This window comes from Musca domestica, unplaced genomic scaffold, assembly GCF_030504385.1.
Source record: "Musca domestica strain aabys unplaced genomic scaffold, Musca_domestica.polishedcontigs.V.1.1 121, whole genome shotgun sequence".
In the NCBI taxonomy this organism is placed as follows: domain Eukaryota; kingdom Metazoa; phylum Arthropoda; class Insecta; order Diptera; family Muscidae; genus Musca; species Musca domestica.
In genome coordinates, this window is record NW_026712156.1 from 210,825 (window position 1) to 235,849 (window position 25,025).

General features: G+C 26.9%; 1 protein-coding gene across 2 annotated transcripts in view; it reads left to right on the forward strand.

Annotated features, from left to right (window-relative positions):
- Window positions 1-1,378: 1,378 nt before the first annotated feature.
- The window catches only part of LOC101900124 (discoidin domain-containing receptor 2), a 140,308-nt gene continuing 116,661 nt past the window's right edge, over window positions 1,379-25,025 (forward strand). For both annotated transcript variants that reach the window (XM_059118340.1, XM_059118341.1), the window contains exon 1: window positions 1,379-1,747. The gene's annotated coding sequence lies outside the window, so the exon portion shown is untranslated. The remainder of the gene's footprint in view (window positions 1,748-25,025) is intronic.

The following is a 25,025-nucleotide window of genomic DNA, read 5'->3' on the forward strand; positions in this document are numbered from 1 at the left end:
TGAAAGCATAATTTGTTGAGAGGCAGAGAAAGAGAGTGGAGCTAAATTCTCAATGATTTACTTTGAACTAAATAACGGTAGGAAACCCCCCACAAAAATAAAACAGCCGTGGTGATACAATTTCTACAGAGAATTGATGGAAGAGAGAGAGAATGAGAGCAGAGAATTGTTTCATTGGAGAGTTGAGTTTACAACCCCGATGTGTGAGGGTCGTTTTTCAATTCCTTTGATGGAGCACACAGCACACGAGCCACAAACCGTTGCCTTGCTTGCTTGCTTGCCTGCCTGCCAGTGTAATCTCCAACCAGCCGAACTGTTTGGCCATGTCGGTTTCTGTGTGTGTGCCCGCCACCATTCGTTCTCCTCTCGTTGTCGGTATTCTTTTCGTTTTTGTTTTATATTTCATTACAAGACTCGCTAACAGTTACAAGAACTCAAGGCAAGTTAGTCTCCATGTAACGTTTGTCGTATCAACAACATTCATTCCGACGATAGCGCGCGCGTTTCATTTCATTTGACGCGTACTAGAAGAGTAGTAGTGTGTGCTGTTGCGCTAATGTGTGCATGCATGTAATATTTTGTTGTACACCTACCAACCTAAACTACCTACCGTTTGTGTGTTTCGATGAGAGTGACAACAATAACAAAAGAAGAATAAGAATTTAAGCAACGAAAAAATTTAATCATCCAAAAAAAGTAAACCTATCGGAAGTCGAAGAAGGTTTACATTTCAAAAAATTATTTGTTTTAATTATTTTTTCGTTGATTTTACGTTGCGAAAAATAGAAAAAAGGAAAAACGTTAGTGCAAAAATTGAAAACTACACAAAACGAAATGTGAAGAAAAATTGTGCGAAATTCAAAACAAAAGTGAACATTTCCCAAAAGTAACGGAAATTGAAAAATAAAAAAACCTACGGAAAACAGGTTTTTCTTATTAAAATAAAAAGAAAATGCAGCGATTTCCCAATAATCGAAAAGTCAACCCAAAATGGATAAAATGACAGGAAATATGGCAACAAATGGATTTTTATGTGCCATCGAAACCCCGATAAAGGATTACCAATAGAAATAAAAGGAATTTCCAAAAATCACATCAGGAAATTGGAAAAAAAAATTCAAAAAATATTTTAAAGATTGAGGTGACATATCAAAGCTCTAAAATAACAAACATAAAATAAAAATTATTAAAAAGCTGACACAAATGCATTTAAAAAACCAAGTAACCCGAAACAATTGGATTTTTTAAGAAATAAAAAAAAATCTTATTCAGCAATTTTTGAAAGAAAAAAAATCAACAACAAATATATTCTTTAAAAAAAAAACAAAAAAAAAAACACATCAAAAAAGTTTTGTAAATTATTCAATATTGTAAAAAAATAAAAAATGTCTATATTTAAAAATAATTAAAAAAAAAAAAATAAAAAAAATCTATAAGTAGTGTAACCAAATCGAATTTCATCTCTCAATAATTACAATAATTTGTCCTGTGATTCAAAACAAAATTTAAACAAAACAAAAAATATTAACGAAAGAAATATTTTTCAACAAAAATTAAGAAAAAAAAAAACAACAACAACAAAAACAAATACCAGAGAAAATTATACATACATCTATTGGGATTTACCTTCAATTATCATTTGCAACTATAGTCTACGCCTGCTACTATTTTTGAGTGTTATACTTAGAGCCTGTCTCCCCACCACCATCACTCCTCCCTCAACAAATCAAGAAAATTTTATTTAACGGTAAGTTTGGAAATTATAATTATCTGATTTAATATGATGTTTTAAAATATTTTTTAAGTGATATTAAAGAAAAGATACTAATTTTAAAAACAAAGGGCATTAATAAAAATATTTAGCAAAATTATTTATTTTTTTGAAAAAAAAAAAAATAATCTCCAACAATTTCTGAAAAATTATCAATTTTAAATTTCAAAAATTAGTTTTAAAAAAATATTTAATTTTTGTGGGAAATGAAACTGTCTGCAAGAAAAGCCACCAAAAATGAAATCAACACTCAAAGCAAATAAATAAATAAATTAATTAACAAAAAAAAATTAACCACATTTAATTAAAAATAAAAAAATAATTATTAACTTTTTAAACAACTTTCATAAATACCGAAACCTATACGAGAAAAAACCATATTCCAAAATTCCACCAATTAATAAAAACTTTCTAAAAAATGAAACCTCGAAGCAAAAATAAACAAATAAAAATAAATAAATACAGGTTCCCAAACTAAAATAAAAAAACTCAAAATACTAACGTTTTAAAGAACTTTTATAACTCCCAAACCTATATGAGAAAAAAATTATCTTCAAAAAATGCCACCAATAAAAATGTTAGTGAAAAAATACAAAATAAAATACTCCTAAAAATATATTTTCAAAAATCCCCAAAAAAAATCGGCTAATTTTCATTTTATAGAATTTCTTATGATTTTACCCAATTTAAAATTTAATAAAATGATCGCCGAAAAAATCTCAGGGAGAATTATTTCCTTTTTTCAAAAAACATATTTATTTATGTAAAATAAAAAAAAAACTTTAAAATATATGTACAAACATTTTCTCCTCGATTAGAAAACACCTCCTAGAAACTCTCCTAGAAAAGTCACCAAAAATAAAATAATAATAATGTCTTACAAAAATATTACCTTGGGTTTTTGAACAGTAACATTTAGGACCTCTGTCGTACTGATATGTATTCAAAAAGAAAATGGACCCGAAAATTGTGGTCCAATTTACCCGCTACATATTACCCGTTGCCCATCAAAATTGCCCTGTTCTGAACTCTGACCCGCAGCGAAATTACCTGTCGATTGGTCTTTGATTGTGACCTGGAGAGCAACTAAAAAAATCAGTAACACTCCGTTTTTGGTTCATACTAACCCTTAAATATTTTTCCATCATCTTCATAAACAAAAGGCCTCTATTTTGACCATAGGCCCAATTTCCTGGAAAATGTCGTGAAAAATGGGGCCATAATTCCGACCTGTTACGTGATTATAAATTAACATGGACAGATGGACGAAAGGCCACGTTAAATCTCTAAATCGATTTAGCTCGCCGAGATATAACATAACATCTTAGGTCTAGGACCAATATTTCGTGAGATTACAATTTTTTGGCCCAATCAAGCACATAGTGTAATTTAAGAAATTATTTAAGAAAATCTCAATATTTCTTAAAAACAAGTCTTATGTTTTCAAAAAAAAAAAAAAAAAAACTACAAGTTTTTTGGGCTTTTAGAAATATATTTCAAAAACTTGCTGAAATGTTGAATATATTCAGAAGTCTTATATTTTTAAGAATAATATACGTTTGGACGTTTTTTAGACATCTAAAAAATATATATTTCAAAAAAAAAAAAAATGTTGAAATGTTTTATATATTCACAAGAGTAAAATCTCTCTTCAAGAAAAGCCACCAAATTGAAATAGATAAAAAACAATTTCCAAAAAAATAATTAAATAAATAAAAAAAAAAATAAATAAACAATAACATCTATTTTTTCATTTTTTAATGGAGTGTAATTATATAAATACCGGAAAAATATTCTCTACTCTATAAAAAATTAGAAACAACTAAACATTTATGTCGAACAATTTAATATAATCCGTAGTTTTTAATTTTTTATAATTTCATCAACTTCTAAAAAATATAAACGTTGTTGATAAAGTTTAAAAATATTCAAAATTTGTTATATTTTTTTACATCACGAGAAAATAAACTCTCTTCCTGAACAGTCGTCAAAATAAAATAATTGAACAAGTAAGAAAGAGTTTTTTTCTAAATAATATTCAGCAGTTTTCAATAGAGTTTTTTTTTTTTTTGAATATCCGCAACAATAGATTTTCACTCCAATAAGAAATAAACTATTTGCAAGAGTAGACACCAACAATGCATCACAACTCAACCCCAAAAAATTAATTAAAATAATATAATAATAATACTGAGAGTAATAATACAATAATTTTTATAAGCTTCGAAAAAAATATATTTTTTAATAAATTCTTAAATATTTAAAAAGCTTTATAATTATTTCCCTCAAAAGAAAGTTTTTTTTCAAATATGCTGCCAAAATAAAATAAAAAAGGCAAAAAAAAATTAAATAATAATATGAGTAAAAATAATACTTGTATAAATAATAATAATTATCTCAATAATACCAACAACTTTTCAATTTGGAAAGAACTTTTATATTTTTGAAACCATACAAACATAATAAAACATAATATTTTACAAAATAAATAAATGAATACTTGTCTATTGAAAAAAATAAATATGTGAATAATAAAATAAATTAATGAAGAAATAAATAAATTTATAAATACATGAAAAAATAAAAAAAAATTAAAATAAATAAATAAACGACAAAAAATGATTTAAAAATTCCCCAACAATAATTGTGAATTTTTATTAGTGCTGAAATATGTGTGTTTAATAAGTATTCTCCTTCAACATATGTGTGTGTGCGTGTAAATTAAATCCAAAAAAATAGTGCTTAGACAATATTGGACAACATGGATTAAGAATCGCTCGTTTTTGAAGTGTGGCAATGTTGGGTGGGCGTGCAGCCAAGCAACTAAAAAACGAAAAAAACTAAAATAAGAAAATTAAAAAAAGATTCGTGTCTCCTTCCCAAAAAAATATTTACCTGTGCTTTCTGCTCTAACGTGTGCTATGTGGTAACATTTTGCTTTTGGTTTGGCGGATTTTCTTGCCACGACAGACAACTGCAGTATGAGGAAGTAAACGGAGAAACAAAACAAAAAATCAAGAAAAATAAAAACAACATCTTGTTAAAAACAAAAAAAACTTTCAAAATGAGAGGATTATGATTTTTGCTCGATCTTTTTTTTGTGAAAGGCCGCCCTCTACCTTTCAATTTGAAATATTTATGTTTTGTGTTTTTGTTTTCATTAGACGTGAGTGTGGGTGCTCCAAATCCATTTACAACTTTTTAATTAGTTGGGATTTACTTCTGACTGAAGTAAATTCCAATTCTGATAGATTGAAGGCAACTTTGTATGGAATTTGGCAAAGGTGGTGGTAACAGAAAATCAATATTATAACATAAATAACTTAAAAGTGTGTTATATTGATAGTGAGCAAATAATTCTCATTAACGTTAAAAATATTGGAATTCAATTTTGTCCGGTAGATTAAAGACAAATTTTTTCGTGGGATTTCGCAAATGGGGGTAGTCGGTTTAACAGGAAATCTATTTTATAGCATATATGTGTTTTTAAAGTGTGTATTATTATGTATATAGTGTGCAAATAATTCTCATTCACTTTAAAAAACATTTCCATAACTTACAATGTTTCACATTTTGGGTTGGTTGAAACATTTTATTATCAAGATTTAATGATTTGGTGAAGTGTGTATTGTCATATTGATAGTGAGCAAATAATTCTCAATTCAGTTCATATTTATTTTTATATATATATTTTTTTTTTTTGTAGAGAGAGAGAGATTGAGTTAGGAATATAATATGAATTGTAAAGTAACTGAAATATGTTTAAATAATTCTGTGGCTTAACTTTTTATTGTTCGGCATTTAGAGGATTAAAGAGCGTATTGCTCTGAATTTTTACTTTTATGATATTTAAATTATTTAATAATAATAAAAATTACTACTTTTCAACATTGTTCCAGATTTCTGTAATTTTTTTCGAAATTAGTTAAATAGTAATGTGTTTTAAATAAACATTAAATCCATACCATCACCTTTATAGCCATAATGACACAAATATGATGCTGATATCACACATTTTTGTTGTTTTTGTTGTTGTGATTCTCAAAGATGCCGCCAGCATTTTATTGTATTTATTTAACCTAAAATGTTTGATGATATAGAGTGATAGATAGACAAGTGCGACACATTAGCTATTAAAAGAGGTCGCTTGAAAATAAATCAAAATGGAGATAAAAGATTGAGAGGAACGGGGAAAAAGATATTAGATGGTATATGAAATAAAAATGGAAAAAGTTTACGAAATTTTCGAAATTTTACAAAAAATTCAATATTTTACAAAAAAAAATACAAAATTTTGAAAAATAATCAAATTTTGAAAAATAATTAATTTTGGAAATATTTAAATTTTATAAAAATTTTATTTTTTAAGAAATCATATTTCGAAAAAATACCTAATTTTTTATATCAAAATTTTGAAAATAATCGAATTTCGAAAAATAAATAATTTTGTAAATATTAAAATTTTGTAAAAATCAAATTTTTTAAGAAATCATAATTTTATTCAAGAATCTCGACAATATACCTAGTTAGTTAAATATGAAATAAAAATGGACAAATTTTACAAAAATTTTAAAATTTTTTCAAATAATAGAATTTTGAAAAAAACCAATTTTTTACAAAATTCAAATTTGTTAATTTTTTTTTTTAATGGAAATTTTATTACTAATTTCGCAAAAATACCTAAAAAATACCATATTTTACAAAAATTTCAAAATTTCGGAAATAATAGAATTTCGAAAAATTACCTAACTTCTTTAAGAATTCAAATTTGTTAAAAATCATTTTTTTTAAGAAATCATAAATCAAAATTTTTAAGAAATCATAATTCAAGAATATCGAAAAAATACCTAATTTTGTGAATATTTAAATATGAAATAAAAAATGGACATATTTTACAAAAATTTCAAAATTTCGGAAATAATAGAATTTTGAAAATATACCTATTTTTTAAAAATTTAAGTTCGGTAAAAAACAAGATTTTTCAAAAATCTTAATTTTATTAAAGAATTTCGAAAAAATACCTAATTTTGTAGTATTCAAATATGAAATAAAAATGTACAAATTTTACGAAAATTCAAAATTTTGGATATAATAAAATTTCGAAACAAAACTAATTTTTATACAGATAAAAATTTGTTAAAAAAACAACTTTTTCAAAAAATCGTAATTTTATTAAAGAATTTTGAAATAATACCTAATTTTGTGAATATTCAAATATGAAATAAAAATGTGCCAAATTTACAAAAATTTCAAAATTTTGCAAATAATAGAATTTGGAAAAACCCCTATTTTTTAAAAAATAAAAATTTGTTTAAAAAAAACCTAATTTTGTAAATGTTTAAATATGAAATAAAAATGGACAACTTTTACAAAAAATTCAACAAAAAATAATAGAATTTTGAAAAAATACCTAAAAAATTTGGTAATTTTTCAAATTTTTCAAAAATCTTAATTTTATTAAAGAATTTCGAATAAAAAAACCTGTGCAAATTTTACAAAAATTTAACAATTTTGCAAATAATAGAATTTTCAATTTTTGTATTAAAGTATTTCGAAAAAATACCTAATTTTGTAAATATTCAAATATGAAATAAAAATAGACAAATTTTACTTTACTTTTTTTTTAAATTCAAATGTCTTAAAAAAATTCAAAAATCGTAATAAAAATCGTATTTCAATAAAAAACAATATTTTTTTTTAAAATTTAAATTCGGTAAAAAAAACAAAAATTTTCAAAAATCGTATTTTTTTAAAGAATTTTGAAAAAATACCTAATTTTGTAGACATTTATCAAAATTTTGTAAAAATCTTAATTTTGAGAAAAATCATAATTTGTGAAGTGGGAGTAAATCTTCCCATCTCTGACTGGAGTAACCATTTAAAACATACAACCACTTCCCAGAATTTCGTGCCAAAAACATCAATGAAAATGTGTTACCGTAACAAATTTCCAATTTTCAAAAAAAGAAAATTTCGAAAACACATGGAAATCATAAATTAATATAAATTATGATTTCCAAAAAAAAAAAAACATGTGACTTTTTTCACATTTAATATTGGTATCATATTACCCCATTTACGAAACATCTTCATTTGTCTATTTTAAGATTTGAACATTTTCTTCCACAACAACAGCAACTTAATTACATCCTTATGTTTTTCAGGATTCCAAAAAAAGGTCCTTGCTGTTGTACTTATTATGGAAATTGTGTTATATTAGCTTAGAATGTTGATGATGTTGTTGTAGTCTAATTTCATCCCCCTGGCGCCTTTTTGAGCTGTGTGTTTATGTAGATAATGATTACATTTACCGGTGTTGAATATTTTTTTTTTGTCTTCGTTTTCTTTTGCTTTTTTGATAAATGATCATTGCTATATCTTACAACAGACTCATTTATTTCGCGCTTTATAAAACAAAAAAAAAAAAAAAACATGAAAAAATAACAAATTTAAAGGACAAAATGTTATCAGCCAGAGGTTTTTTTTTCAAGGGCTCGTCCTTTTTTCGTTTGTCGATTTTTTTTTGTTGAAGCGTGAAAAAATAACATGGGTGTTGTTAAAAGCATTTAAATTTCTCAAAATATTTGACACCTGGTAGTCGTGGTAATTTTCGTTTGTATATCAAGCTAACAGACAGACAGTCCATCAAGTAAAAAACATCATTAAGCTCTCCTAGTTTCTCTCTCTCCTCCATTTGGTGTGTGTCGAATTTAATGTAGAAGGGAAATGGAAATTTCTCTTTCCCTTAAAATACTAATGGAAAAATGCTCAAATAGTTCGGAATTTTTGTTTTTAGTAAAAGTTTTCACATTGGCATTGAAAAATTACTTTGCATGTAGCAACAACATAATTATAATAACATTTTTGTTGTTGCTGAGGGCCGGTGGAAAAAAAAACAACTTCAATTTGTCTAAAGATTGTAGACTTGAGATATGCAATGGAGCATGTGAAAGGGAAGGGCAGGGGAATAATATCAAGGGAAGATTTCATTAATTATTAGGTGAGGTGTAATTTTCTATATCGCATAAAAATCAGAAAAGGGAGGAGGGTTCCGATTTTGGATCTAAAAAAAATCTTAAAAATTAAATGATAATTTTTGGCCGTTCGGAAAATAATTGATGAGTAACAAAACAAAAAAAAAAAAAAAACAGAAATAAATATTTTAAAAAAATCCCTGAAAAAAATCTATTTTAGAAAAGGAATTCCTGTGATTTGTTTGATTTTTTTTCAAAAGATATAATTGCGGATTTTTATTAACAATTAGGTATGGTGTAAATTTTTATAACGCTTAGAAATCAGAAATGAAAGGAGGGTTCCGATTTTGAGTCTAAAAAAAATCATAAAAATTAAATTATAATTTTTTGCAATTCGGAAAGTAATTAATGAGTAACAAAAAAAATAGACATAAATATTTTTAAAAAATCCCTAAAATTTTGTTTCTTTCAAAGGATATAATTGCGGATTTTCATTAACAATTTGGTGAGGTAGAATTTTCTACATCGCATAGAAATCAAATATGGAAGCAGGATACCGATTTTGTGTCTAAAAAAATCTTAAAAATGAAATTATAATTTTTGACAGTTTGGAAAATAATTGAGAAACCAAAAATATTAGAAAAAAATAAATATTAAAAAAAATCCCCGAAAAAGTCAGTTTAAAAAGGTATTGGAATTCCCTGTAATTTGCTTGATTTTCTTTCGAAGGATAAAATTGCGGATTTTTAGACCTAAGCCATGTGGTTGAATATTATCGAGGGGATTTTTCAGGAAAAATTAATTAAGGTTTAATTTTTCACCTCACCTGCAAATCAGAAACCAACGGAGGGTTGGATTTGGAGTCTAAAAATATTCTTAAAAATTCTGAGCAACAAAAAACAAAAAAAAAAAATATTTTAAAATATTCTCTTGAAAATTCCATTCAAAATGGACATTGAAATTTAATAATTGTAACTGCAATTGTGTTTTTTAAGGATATAATTGGGGATTTTTAGGACTAAGCCATATAATTGGTGAAGAAAAAATATTTTAAAAAATTTCTGATTTTTCCAAATTTAATTTGGAAACCAGTTTCAAAAGAAATCAATATCTATAGCTTGAAATTCCTTCTCAGATGGTGAAAATATTATTTGGGAGAAAAATTGGAAAAATTAAATTGCAATAAAATGCAATTTTGACGATCCTTCTCCTTATCTTCATTGGGAAATATTACTTCGGAGTCGTTGAGAAAATTCAATTGCAATTTAAAAATAAAGAATAATTCCTACCAAGAGGGAGGCCTTGGAAAAATCCGAGCCTCGGGTCTCTTAAATAATCAAAAAAAAAAAATTAATTAATAAATTTATGATTCCACCTTTAAGAGTCCTTACATAAAGCCATTTGAAAATTAAAAAAAAAAATAATTATTGATATGAAATGAAACTATTGCTATGAAAAATATATTTTTTAATTTTATAAAATGTTATTATTTTTAAACAGTTTTTTATAATATTTAAAAAAAATCTATGGTTTATCTCAATTTGCCTTCAACCAAATACAAATTATTAGCTTGAAAATCCTTCTAAGAGCATCATGGGGAGAATATTGCTTCAGAGTCCTTGGGAATTTTCAAAATCCTCTCCAGAAATTCAATTGTTGAAAGTAATATTTTTTTTTACAAAAATCCTATTTTGTTAGTCCACGTTTTTTTTGTCCTTGAAGAAAATATTTTGTAAAAAATCCACGTTTGTTTGTCCTTGAAGAAAATATTTTGTAAAAATCCACGTTTGTTTGTCCTTGAAAATAATATTTTTTAAAAAATCCACTTCGTTGGAAAAAGTATTTTTTATAAAATCCATTAGTTGTATTGTCATTGGAAAAATATCCTTTTTAAATGCATGTTCGTTGGTAATTTTTTTCAATTACCACGTTTGTTAAAAAAAATCCACGTTTGTTGGTATTTGAAAAAAAAACTATTTTTTAAAAAATACACGTTTAGTGGTCCTTGACAAAAATATATTTTTAAATTATCCTGGTTTGTTAGTCTTGGAAAAAATATTTTTTTAAAAAAACCAAGTTTGTTGGTTCTTGAATTTTTTTTTTTTTTTTTAATTAAAAAACCATGTTTCTAAGTAGTTAAAAAATATTTTTTAACAAATCCTCGTTTTTTGGTAGTTAAAGAAAATATATTTTTTAAAATAAACACCTTCAAAAATATTGTTTGTCGGTACCAAAAAAATAATATTCCTTAAAAAACCTACGTTTGTTGGTCCTTGAAAAAATATTTTTTTTTTTAAATCCACGTTTGTTAGTGGTTGAATTTTTTTTAACTCTTCCTTCTTTTGTGTTGTCGTTGGAAAAATATTTTTCAAAAAATTCAAGTTTGTTGGTCTTTGCAAAAAATATTTTTAAAAGATCCGCCTCTTCCGGTACTTGAAAAGAATATTTTTTAACAAATCTATCGTTGGAAAAATATATTTTTAAAAGATCCACGTTGGCTGGTCTTTGCAAAAAAAATATGTTTTAATAATCCAGGTTTGTTAGTCATTGAAAAAATTTGTTTTAAAAAATCAAGGTTTGTTAGTCCATGAAAACAATATATTTTAAAAAATCTACGCCTTGTAAGGTCCTTGAATTTTTTTTTTTATAAATTCAGGATTTGTTGTCCTTGTAAAAAATATTTTTTAAAAAATCCACATTTACTGGTCCTTGAAAAAATATTTTTTAAAAAATCTAAGTTTGATGGTCCTTGAAAATCCAAATTTATTATATTTTTTTAAATAGTTTATTTATACACATTTTTCCGAGTATCGAAAATTTTTTTCTTCGCAAAACTGATTTCTTCTTTCTTGGCTTTCAATACAACTAAAAATTTAAACAATTTTAAATTTCGTTAAATTCATAAATTCAATTGTTTTTCAGAAATGTTCCTCCAAACTTAAATCAAATGTTTTTCCCATAAACCAAAAATCCCAGTTATCCAACATTCAATTAACCATATCGATGTGTGTGTGTGTGCGAGAGTGTCTATGTGGTTATAAATTATTATTTTTCCTAAATTATATTTATTTTGCTTTAAAATTCTATAAATTTTATAGAATTTATTTTTGTTTTTTTTTTTTTCAACTGGTTTCATTAGTAATGTTTGTTGAATTGAAGTTATTTTGTTGTTGTTGCTGCCGCTGCTGCTGCTGGAAGAGCAAAAGTTTTACTCTCGAACTGTTTTGGGTCTCATAATTTAGTTTAATGAAAATTTATATAACTGAAATTCTCCAGTTGTTGCCGTTTATGCGATATTGTTTGGTGTTGTTGTTGTAGAGTTTTTTTTGGTTGAAAACTGTTTGCCATGAATGCATGGGCCCCAGATGTATGTATGTATATATGTGTAGGCATATATATGTCGGTATGTTTGTGTGCATATGCACATATGACCAGCCAGCCTTCATTCAAGTGATATTTATGGGGCAGGCGGTATGCCATATAGAGAGAGAAATAATGGGGAGGCTCTTAGAATAGAAAGTGATTAAGTTGAGATGGGGGAAAAAGAAGAGTTAAAAAATAAGAAATATTAAAAAAAAAATAATAAAAATAAAAAAATAATAAAAATAAAAAATAATAAAAATAAAAAATAATAGAAATAAAAAATAATAAATATTAGAAAATAATAAAAAATAATTAAATAAATATATAAATAAATGCAAAATAAACTAATATTTAAATTAATAATAAATCAACGTAAATGTGCATAAAAAATAAAAATATATAAATGCGATGAATCTATTAGTTTTAAAAATAAATGAGAAGTAAATGACCAAATAATTACTAAAAAAATATCTAAAATATATTTTTCATCTTTTAGACTTCGTCCCTTTTCCACAGCAACGACCACCCACCCATATCTTCGTGCATATGAAAAAAAAAACATTTTATATGTTTTGTATATTATGCTGCATAAATAATTTTATTTTGCCACAAAATATTATTATTTTATTTGCTTGCAAACATACACACACATACATATATGTATGGCAGACAGGCAATAACAACAAAGTCATGTTGTGTATATATGTTTGAAAGACTGCTGCAGCCGTTGCAATTGCCCTGGCTGCACTTGTTATAGGTCGTTGGGTTGTTCTCGAGCCAAGCAACAACGCCTGTTTAAAAAAAATGCAGATTTTTTTCTTTTTTTTTTACAAAATATTAAATGTCTGTCTGTAAGTTTGTTTAAAGACTTTATGCCATATCTCAGCTCAGCCTGGCTGGCTGTGTGTGTGTCTGTCGATCTGTCTGGCAAAGTGCATAGTTTATGAATGGCTGTTTGTGTTCAAGTTATGATATCTTTTGGGTAAAATATTGTACAAAAATTTTCTTATTGCGAAAATAAACAGACAATTTTCTTTGGAGAATTATTGAGGCGTTAAGAATTTTTGTGCTGAGTGCACACACCAAAGGAAATGGAGTTTTTTTTTTTTTTGTTGTTCAAAAAAATAATTAAAAATTTAATTTTGCAGTCATATTCAATCCAGAAAGAGGGGTATTTGGGAACTCATATAATTTTCCAAGTTAGCAAAAAAAAAAAAAAAAACATTCTCTTAAAAAATGAATTCTAAAAATTAAAAAAATTAAACAAAAAAAAAAATATCCTTAAAAAAATACGTTTGTAGGTTCTTATTGGTTTGTCTTTGGAAGGAATATTTTTAGAAATATTTTTTAAAAATATGTTTTTTAATACACGTTTGTCACTTCCTTAAAAAAATATTTTTTAAGAAATATGTTTTTTTTTTAATACACTTTTTTCACGTTCTTAAAAAAATAATTTTAAAAAATCCAGGTCTTCTAAGTGGCTTGAAAAAATATTTTTTAAAAAAATCCAGGTCTTGTAAGGGACTTGAAAAAATATTTTTTAAAAAATTCACGTCAAATGCATGTTTGTTAGTCCTGGAAAAAAAAATATTTCTTTAAAAATCCATGTTTGTTTGTCCTTGAAAAAATATTTTTTTTAATATCAATGTTTGTTTGGTCCTTAAAAATAATAATTTTTAAAAATCTACGTTTGTTGGTATTTGTAAAAAATATTTTTTTTTTTAATTCTAAAAATTAAAAAAAGAATTAAAATCAAAACTCTAAAAAATTAACAAAATATATGTAAAAGCTTTAAAATTTAAAAAATATGGTTCCAGTTATTTTTTGCACAAATTGGAATTTTAAAACAGATAAAAAATAATTAAAAATTGAATTTTGCAGCCATTGTAATCCAGAAGGGGCGTTAAGATTTACAGAGTTTCCAAATGCTCCATTTGGAACGATACTGGCAATTTTCAAAAAAATAAAATCCATTAAAAATTCTTTTAAAATCTTAAAAATAATGTAGCCGTTATATTATAGTCTATACGACGACGTGGAACTGCACAGACAATTTTCTGTCATAGGCTGTAGTATCCATTAAGAACTTTAAATACGCATTTTGAAACAATTCCGGTGAATAAATTCGCTAAAATCATCAAAATACCGAATATCGGGAGGTACCGTTATATGGGGGCTATACGAAGACGTGGAGCTGCATAGACAATTTTCTGTTATAGGCTCAAGCTTCCGTTACGAACTTCAAATACCAAATTTGAAACATTTCCGGTAAATAATTTCGCTTAAATCATCAACATACCGAATATCGGGAGGTACCGCTATATGGGGGCTATACGAAGGCGTGAACTGGCAAAGACAATTTTCTGTCATAAGCTGTAGTACCTGTTACGAACTTCAAACGCCAAATTTAAAACAATTCCGCTGAATAATGTCGCTTAAATCAACAAAATACCGAATATCGGGAGGTGCCGTTATATGGCGGCTATACGAGGATGTGGACCTACGTGATCCATTTTCAATACCAAAAGTCCTGCAGACATAATACACATTTGAGTAAAATCTTATCAATCTACTTCATTTCGTTCGGAAGCTAGAGTGATTTCCACAGACGGACATCGCTAAATCGACAAACTTAATATAACCTCCATACTATGACGGAGGGTATAAAAAAGTAGTTGAAAAAATTATATATTTTTTTTTTTCATTTTCAAATCCACTTTTATCAAGTTTTTATCACCCTAATCTAAATAACTCCAACTTCCATTGACTTCTTTGTTCGGCTGTCCAGCTTAAGTGAGTGTTAACTTTATTTCTAACAAAAGACTTGGCCATACAACAATTTATTCAAAATTTATATATTTCAACACAATATTTTCCATAGACATCTTATCAGAGATATAACAAAAACAACAACAACTACACAAAAACCTGGTCTTTAAAATATTTCCATGATAAAAATCCACACAGACACACTCACACCCATGGATGCAGTTATGACCATTAAATAGCATTTATTAAATGCATAAAATTTAAACAACATTTTGGGAGAGACAAAAAACCGAAATTGTTTAAATTGCTTTCAGCCATATTTTTTTGAAAATAGTTTCACTCGAAACATAAATTACATAATAGAAACATGTGGATGAGTTGTAAATAAAATATGATATCTAAATGAAAATGAATTCACAAAAAAAAAAATAAACACAAAACCTTGTAATCTTTGAACGGCAGATTATCACAGATGCTGCCGCTGATGGTGATGAGGCCTTTTTGATTTGAAATTAATTAACATAAAATATATTTACAAAAGAAACCACAATCAATGAAGTGCTAATAAAACATAATACAACAACAACATCACGAAAAATGACATATTGCGTCGTTTTTGTTTTATTTTGGTTAAGTGGAAAAACTAGAACATAAATTTTATGGAGAGGGGGATTCAAAATGAAGGTCAGATTTTTATTTTTTTTGTGAGGAGTTTGGATTTAACGCCGAGGTTAAAATAAATTCGAATATAGATGGAAAAAATGGATATTTCTTAAGAATTTAATAATTTTTAAGTGCAAGACCGTTGTAACCAGAAATTAAAAAAAATATAAAAAAGTAAAAATATAAATAAATAAAAATAAATAAAAATATAAATAAATAATTTTGAAGAAAAATTATAAAAAATAGTCTAAAAAAAGTAACTTATTTTTTTTTAAATAAAAAAAAAAATAAATAAAATTATTGTTTGAAATTTGCCGCATAAGAAGTTTTAAAAATTTAAAATAAATAAAATTCAAAATTTAAAAAAGGATAAGATTAAAAATCAGCTGCAACCAATTTCAGACTACTGTCAGTTCTAAGCCACTCGTCCGACAGCTGTTAAAATTATTCCATTCGATAAAATTAAAAAGAAAATTGTGTTTATTTTGAGTTGTTTGAGTTTTATTAATTAATTAAAATGTTATGAAATTAATTAAAATTTTAAAAACTTGCTAAATAAGAAATTTTAATTTAATTTGTTTTGCTGAATTTGTAAAATGTTTTTAAAAATGTTAAATTAATTAAACCCAAAATTAAATTAATTTTTTTTTTATTTTTAAAGAACATTTAATTAATTTTGAGTTTTAATCATTTAAAATTTTTAAAAACTTTTTTTTGTAGCAAATTTTAATTAAAAATATTTCTCGATGAATTTTTAAACATTTTAAACTTAAATTTAAATTTTAATAGTTTTAAATTAAAAAAAAAATAATTAATTTAATTTTGAGTTAATAAAACTTTCATTTTTTAAAATCATCTTATGTGGCAAATTCCAATTTAAAATATTTGTTTTGATAAATTTGATAAGAAGGTTATAAAAAATTGTAATTAATGACACTTCAATTAAATTAACATTTAATTAAAATTTCAATTTTTTTAGTTTTAATTTAAAAATAAAATAAATATCATTTTATTTTGCGTTTTATAAATTTTCATTTTTCAAGAACTTCTTATGTGGCAAATTTCAATTTAAAATATTTTTTAAGAATTTGACAAGAACTTAAAATTAAATTAAAAATTTTTAAATTTTTTTTAAAAATTTTTAATAAATTTTAATTAAACTCAAAATAAAATTAAATGTTGTAAATTTTTTTTTTTAATTTAAAATTAATGAAATTCAAATTTTTAAATGTTAATTTAATTTTGAGTCATATTAATTTTGAATTGTGAAAAACTTATTAAATATTTTATTAAAAAAATATTATTTTTAAATTATTTAAAAATTATGGCAAATTTCCATTTATTTATTTTATTTTATTTTATTTTATTTTTTTTTGAAGAATTTATTTCCAATTTGATTTTATTTTCTTAAGAATATCATCTCCCCTCCCCCATCTGCCACCTGCTTGCCATATGGCTATGCCAACAAAAAGAATCAACCAATTAAAATTCCATAAAATTATTGTTAACACAAATCACCCAACTAACCCAGTCGGGCCATTATACAATCACGAAGAGAACTCAACAAACAAAAAAAGGACTGGCCTCGCCGATGAATAAAAAGCGGCAGTCAGTCGTCAATTGAATGCCATAAATTTTGGTAGTTCGTTAAGGAAACACACAATGGCAGCAGTCAGTACTCCCCGCCAAGCCACAAAAAAAAAAAAAAAATTATTAATAAAATTTTTTTATAAAAAAAAAACACATTGTTTTGTCTGGGTTCTTTTTTGCGCCACTAATGAACTCCAAATATGAAATTTATTACAAAAAACAGCAGCAATAACCCTACAGGTGTCTTTTGTCGATAGAAGCCATGATGGTAGTTTGGATTTCCCCAATTGTTTTTGGGAGGGGGCGGGGGAGAAAATATTGAAAATCCACAAAAGACAATAAAGCAAATGGTGACAGAAACAGGGCAATGGCATAAAAAACGGGGGGAAAATGGAAAAACAATTTTTCAATATTTCAGCAAGAAAAAAAAACAAAAAAAAATATTATGAAAATAATTTCTGCTGTCGACGAGTGTTGTAATTTCTTTCCCCTCCCTTTGTTAGGTTCTGCCTTCTTTTTTTTCGTTTGTCTTAGAATTTGTTATTGTTTCGGGTTTTGCTGACTGACTGACTGATGATTTGTAAAGTGGTATTTTTTGTTGTTGTTGTTGTGGCCTTAACAAGCTGGCCGAAATAAGGTGCAACCATTTGGAGATGATCATAATATGGCTGATGCTAAAGGGCCACACAGAAAAAATAAAAACTATTTAAAGATAACTTATGGTTTCCCCAAAATCAAACACATTTTTTTTGAGAGGGGGAGATTTGATGCAGAAGCAACCTCATTAAACTGTCAAAATATTTTTGGTATCCCCCAAAAAGAGAGAAATGCTGTGGCCACACGTTTGCTTTTCTTTATCTTAAGTGGAGTCTTCTTGTTCTCCAAATGCATGCCTTGAGGGAATTGTGTTTACTGGCATCCACCATGGCACCACTAAACTCATAAACTTGGTTTTTCTTCTGTTTTTTTTTTTTTTTTTTGTTGGCCAGTGATTATGTGGCGCCCAATGCCACTAATTTTTTTTAGCTTTTTAATATGCGCCTCTTAACGAACAAAAAGTTATAAACCAAACATTGTTTGCTTTTAAGTGTTTATTAATTAAAAACAGATTTCAAACATTTTTCGTTTCATACATGAAATTTCTTTCTCAGCATAATTAAATTGTGGGGGCCAACTGAAAAAAACTACGATCATTTTTTATGGGGCCATGTTGGTGGGGAGGCAAAACACGACATCATTAATTTTATTTACATTGCAATTCGAAAATGTTGTTTAAATTTTATGTTTTTTTCTTTATTTTTATTTTTTTGGGAAAGGTTTTTTCAAGACAATACAGGCTGAGATAAAATTTTTTTTAAAGAATATTTTTTTCAACAACCAACAGAGGCGTGGATTTTTAAAGAATATTTTTTTCAACAACCAACAGAGGCGTGGATTTTTCAAAGAGTATTTTTTCAACAACCAACAGAGACGTGGATTTTTTAAAGAATATTTTTTTCAAGAACCAACAGAGACGTGGATTTTTTAAAGAATATTTTTTTCAAGAACCAACAGAGGCGTGGATTTTTTAAAGAATATTTTTTTTCAACAACCAACAGAGACGTGGATTTTTTAAAGAATATTTTTTTCAAGAACCAACAGAGGCGTGGATTTTTTAAAGAATATTTTTTTTCAAGAACCAACAGAGGCGTGGATTTTTTAAAGAATATTTTTTTCAACAACCAACAGAGATGTAGATTTTTTAAAGAATATTTTTTTCAACAACCAACCGAGGCGTGGATTTTTTAAAGAATATTTTTTTCAACAACCAACCGAGGCGTGGATTTTTTAAAGAATATTTTTTTCAACAACCAACCGAGGCGTGGATTTTTTAAAGAATATTTTTTTCAACAACCAACCGAGGCGTGGATTTTTTAAAGAATATTTTTTTCAACAACCAACCGAGGCGTGGATTTTTTAAAGAATATTTTTTTCAACAACCAACCGAGGCGTGGATTTTTTAAAGAATATTTTTTCCAACGACCATCCAAGGCGTGGATTTTTTAAAGAATATTTTTTTCAACAACCAACAGAGGCGTGGATTTTTTAAAGAACATTTTTTTCAAAAACCAACAGAGGCGTGGATTTTTTAAAGAATATTTTTTTCAACAACCAACGGAGACGTGGATTTTTCAAAGAATATTTTTTTCAAAAACCAACAGAGGCGTGGATCACACTCTGCCCTAATGTTGCTCTGCGGCCCATTGAAAAAAATGATAAAATGAAAAATTCTGCAAAGAAAATATTTTCCATTTCATAATTTCATAGAACAGGAATCCAGTCTTCCATATATATTCCCTTCCTAAAATTTAATATATTCAGACCCACATATACTCACCACACTCTAACGTCCACCTCTATTACACATACATACACACGTATGCATACATCAATGGCGGTCTGCTACTAATGAACTACTTTCAATATTGACCGACCACCCACCAAGCAAGCGGCAACCTTTTGCCTTGTAAAACAACAAAAACACTTCCAAAACCCCTTTTTGATTCATACATATTCAATTTTTGAAATTCCAAAATAAACCATAAAATACCATAAATTGAGAAAACCTCTAGCAATAACAGTAAACCCCCAAAAAATTTCAAACACTACGTAAAATTTACTAAAAAATAAGTATTCCATTCCAATGTTTGTTGTATGCACACGCTTCCTCCTCGAATAATTAACCCTTTTTTCACACGCCCTTATCACATTGCCACGATGAGCCCTGACTTTAAATCACTATGTCCCCTTTTTTCAATATATTTTTGAATCCTTTCCTTCTTTTAATTACCCTCAACATAATTGCCTGTGAATAAGCAACAAAATTGTAAAGTGAAATACAAAACGTAAGTGTGAATGAGCGGTCATAAGTTTCAGGATTTTGGTTATAAATAAAAAATGGGGGTTAAACTATTTTTATGGATGTGCAATGAAAACAAATAAAAAGGTCTGAAATTTGAAATATTCATCCCAAAAATCAAGTTATTCTTAATTTTAAATTAGTAGTTATTAAAATATTTATATAAAAAAAATATGCACATTTTAATAATTTCTTAAATAATGATTAATTAATTAATAATAAAAATATACTTTTGAAAATAAAAAAAAAAATAAAAAAAAAAAGTTCAAAAACTATCACTATTAAAAAAAATTATTAGTGATTAAATAATTTATTTAAAAAAAAGTCTTCCTAAGACTCATTCAAAAATTAATGTGCAAAATAGACATTTTTAAAATTACGTTTATTATTTTTTTATTCAAAATCCTTCCTTCATAATGATACATTTTTCCTAAAAATCAAGGAAGAATTGTATTTATTCAAAAAATAAGTCCAAAAATATCCACCATTTTAAATAATTTTTCGAAATTAATCTACAAAAATTTAAGTTTCGCATTCTTAGCCAAAAAAAAGATTATAAAAATTCGCGATTGCCATGACGAAATGATTTTAAAAAATCCACTAAAAACACTGGGCGACAAAGTTCAAAATAGACAGTTTTAAAATTACGTTTAATTTTTGTTTCAAAATCCTTCTTTCATAATGATACATTTTTCCTAAGAATGAAGAAAGAATTGTATTTTTTTCAAAAAATAAATCCAAAAATATCCACAATTTTAAATAATATTTCGAAATTAATCTACATAAATTTAAGTTTTGTATTCTTAGCAAAAAAAAAAAAAATTATAAAAATTCGCGATTGTCATGACGAAATGATCTTAAAAAATCCACTAAAAACACTGGGCGACAAAATTAAATTTTTTCAATAATTACAGTGAAAATCCAGCAGAATATGAAAGCAGAGCTAAAAATAGAAGACACATGTTTCGGCGTTTTAAAAGTTTACATCGCCAAGTATCCTAAAAAGAGGACGAAATTTCCCCCTTTTAAGAATTTCAGATTAAAACTCAATGGAATCCGTGGATTTTAGTTATATTGTGTCTTTGGCAATATTGAAAATAAAAACACGAGGATTATTTTGTTGGAAATTTTTAGATTTAAGAGACACAGCAAAGGGGTCCTTTTTTGATAATATGACTAAAAACTCCCTTTAAACGGGATCGTAGCTAGTCAAAATATTCTACAAAGTTATTTGCCATACAATTCTACTATAGGTCCTAGAAGACGTGAAAAGTGTAAATCTGAGCAAATCTTCAGAAAAAGAAATTTGTATATTTAACATAGACCATTAAAAAATATCATTGTTTTTGGTTAATAAAAAATTTGTTTATTTCTGAAAAACTAGCAGTTTTTCCCAATTCGCTGCAATTTAACGTGTTTCCAAAACAAGTCAAAATCTACCTTTATATATCATTTTTTGAGAAAAGTGTCAAAGGAGGAATTATTCTAGATCAAATTTCATTGTGAGTCTCTGAACAAAAGAAATTCGTATATTCATTATATACCATAAAAAATGGCATACATTTTTGTAAATACAAATCTGGTTTAATTCTGAGAAAATTAGAAGTTTTACACAATTCGCTACGAATTTTGTTATAATTTCGTTGTGGTTGTGGAAAATTCTATATGGGTTTTAAAAATGCTCGTTTGTAGATCAAAATTCTCGGTTCCTAGACCAATTTTTGTTAAGGCCCTTATATTGTTTTGAATTATATACAAAGGGGCCTTCAGATATATTTCGCCACATTTAGGATAGAGTTTTGGAATTTGATGGAGATCCATGGATACGGGATGTTCTAGAGCTAAAATCGAATTATTTATCCTTATAATTTTACTATCAAATACACCTTCAATAAACATACATTTATTTTCCCTTAAATATAAGCTAAACCTTGATCTGATATACTTTCTTTTATAAATTTTTGAAAATTAACATTCTATGAAAAATATTCTAATAACGACGGTATATGATCTAAACAAATTTATGTAAGGTCCATCGTGATTTATCGATTACAGAACAGGTTCCTCTGAATAGACTAAAATACTGATTTTTTTAAGTTTCAAGAACATAACTGCTACTACCTAGTCTATTATTAAAAAAATAAAACGGGTATTATCGGTCCATTTTATAATATAGGTCTCTCTTTTCCAGAATTCCGCTTTTTTTACTCTGATAGTAGTTGCTTTAATATTTCGTCTGGTTTTCGCAGAAAAAATATATATAAATACAGATAGTATTTGAGAAAAAAAAATGTCAGGAATTGTCCCTCGATGCTCCTTGAAGATATAACCTGATAGTGGATTTTTTTCAATTAGTGCATTTTTGAGATTTAATAAAAAATTCAAAATTACTCTTTTGACAAAACTTCAAGAAATAAATGTCTAAGTTACAGTCCCGAGATTCTAAGATTTATGTTTTTTTTTCGTTTTTATTTCTCACGCTCCATATATCCCATTCTAATCCCTTTTTGGTTTCTCTCTCAAAAGGTTATTATTATTATCACCATCAAAGCACTTCACCTAACCTCTGCTCCCGCTGGTCATGCTATATTTGTAATATGCCGCCGCATATAGCATATGCCTTGTAGCATGACGAGCATGAAGACCAGGAAAAAAAAAACGCTGCGCTAATTAAGTGCATAATGCATTCTATGCTGCCGGCAGATCGTCTTTATTCATTCATTCACTCACTGGCTGGCGGAATGGCCATTCTCTTCTCCTCTCTGCTTTTTTTTGCTTTCCATCACACCACCATTCATATAAACATATTTTTTGATTCATTTGTTTTATTCTCCATTCATTATTAAATTTACATTTACTCAGAAAGAAAAATAGAAACATTTGCATAATAAGTTTGTGCCTCGCCGGTGGTTTGCTGAGGTTTCAGAATTTTTTTTCTATTTTTTTTTGCCTTTGGTGTCTATGTTTGTGCATAGAAATTAGCATTTATTAAAAAAAGTAAAGAAAAGTTTTTTTTTTTCTATTTTATTTTTGGAAAATCAAAAAAAAAAAAAAAAACTCATATCCCAACTTTAAATGGTTAAACCGGAAATTAGCTGCATAGAAGCGTTTTTTGTATTCAGTTTTTTGTTTTTGTTGTCTTTTCAAGAATTAAGCGGCGAACAAAATTCCAATGAAATGAAAGCCAGCATTATGGACTTCCCGCCAGCTCATTAGGTTTTGAATATTCTCAGCACCGCTGGCTTTATCACAGACCGAACCATGACTTGACTTACCTTTAACTCTCAACTTGAAAGAAGAGGGTCTTTTTTATTTGATAGGCTTGAGCGGAAATTGTCGCAATTTATTGTAACATTCAGTTTTCGTGGGCTTCTTTTCATTCCCTGGTCAGGGCTCATTAACTTTGCAAGTTATAAAGTTCTGGGTTCTTTCTTTCCTTCCAAAAAAAAAAAAAAAAAAAAAATTCAAAATAATTTGTTTTCAAAAGCCCAGCAGAATCTTTTGTTTAGGTCTCCGTTTGCCGCTTCATTCCCAAAAACAAAAAACCTAGATGGACACGCTCCCCTCAAAAAAATATTTACAAATCAATCATATGCGGGATGTGTATTCATCTTCAAATTGCCTGCCTGGTCCCGGCTATTTTTTGAAAAATTTTTAATTAAAAAATTGCTTCCCATACTTTGGCTGGCTGTTCGTCCGTCCGTCCATCCATTGGCTGTCTTGCTTCACTGCTTATTTTTAAGGTTTTGGCTTTATTTTACTTCTTCTTCTCCTTCAACTACTTAACTATGGGCACAAAACGCTCCACATGTGTATCCAAAGAATGCCACAATTCCATTGTTTATTTTTGTTATGCTTGAATAAACATTTAAGTGCTAATTTCCTTATTAATTTGTCATAACCATGAGAGTGTCCAAAAAAAAAAAAAAAAAAAACAGTTTGTCAACCATCAAAATCATGGGCCTTTGTTCAACTCCATAAATAACAGCACTCCCTGAGAGTAAATTGGATTTCTTTTTCCGTTTAATAATAATATGTCAAAGAACAAAGAACCACATCCAAATCCAATAATGCTAATTACATTGAAGAGGTTGACTTATGGTTGACAAAGATCAGGCACTTCAAAATGCCAACTATTTTGTCAGTCACATATTTTTCGAGCTATTTTAACGAAGGTCATGACAAAAATCAATTTAAATTCCATGTAGTTTCATTTTGAGATTTTTGCATTACATTCGGACACAAAATAATGACTTGGGTAAGCAGATTTCAATTTTAAAAATATATCATTTAAATATTTTTTCAAACAATTTTATCGAAGGTCATGACAAAAATCAGTTTGAATTCCATTTAACTTCATTTTGAGATTTTTGCATTACATTCGGACATAAAATAATGACTTGGGTAAGCAGATTTGCCCAGATAGAACATACATTTCAAAAATATGTTAATCGCATATTTCATACAATTTAACAATTTTATTGAAGGCCATGACAAAAATTAATTTAAATTCCATGTACTTTCATTTTGAGATTTTTGCATTACATTCGGACACAAAATAATGACTTGGGTAAGCAGATTTGCCCAGAGAGAACATACATTTCAAAAACATGTCAATCATACATTTTTCAAACAGTTTTACCGAAGGTCATGACAAAAAGCAAATAAAACTCATGACAGGTCATGACAAAAAGCAAATAAAACTCCATTTAACTTCATTTTGAGATTTTTGCATTACATTCGGACACAAAATAATGACTTGGGTAAGCAGATTTGCCCAAATAGAACATACATTTAAAAAATATGTCAATCGCATATGTTTCAAACAATTTAAAAATTTTATTGAAGGCCAGGACAAAAAGCTAATAAAATTCAATTTAACTTCATTTTGAGATTTTTGCATTACATTCAGACACAAAATAATGACTTGGGTAAGCAAATTTGCCCAGATCAAACATGAATTTCAAGCCCAAAAATGTTCTCAAAGCAAGTATTT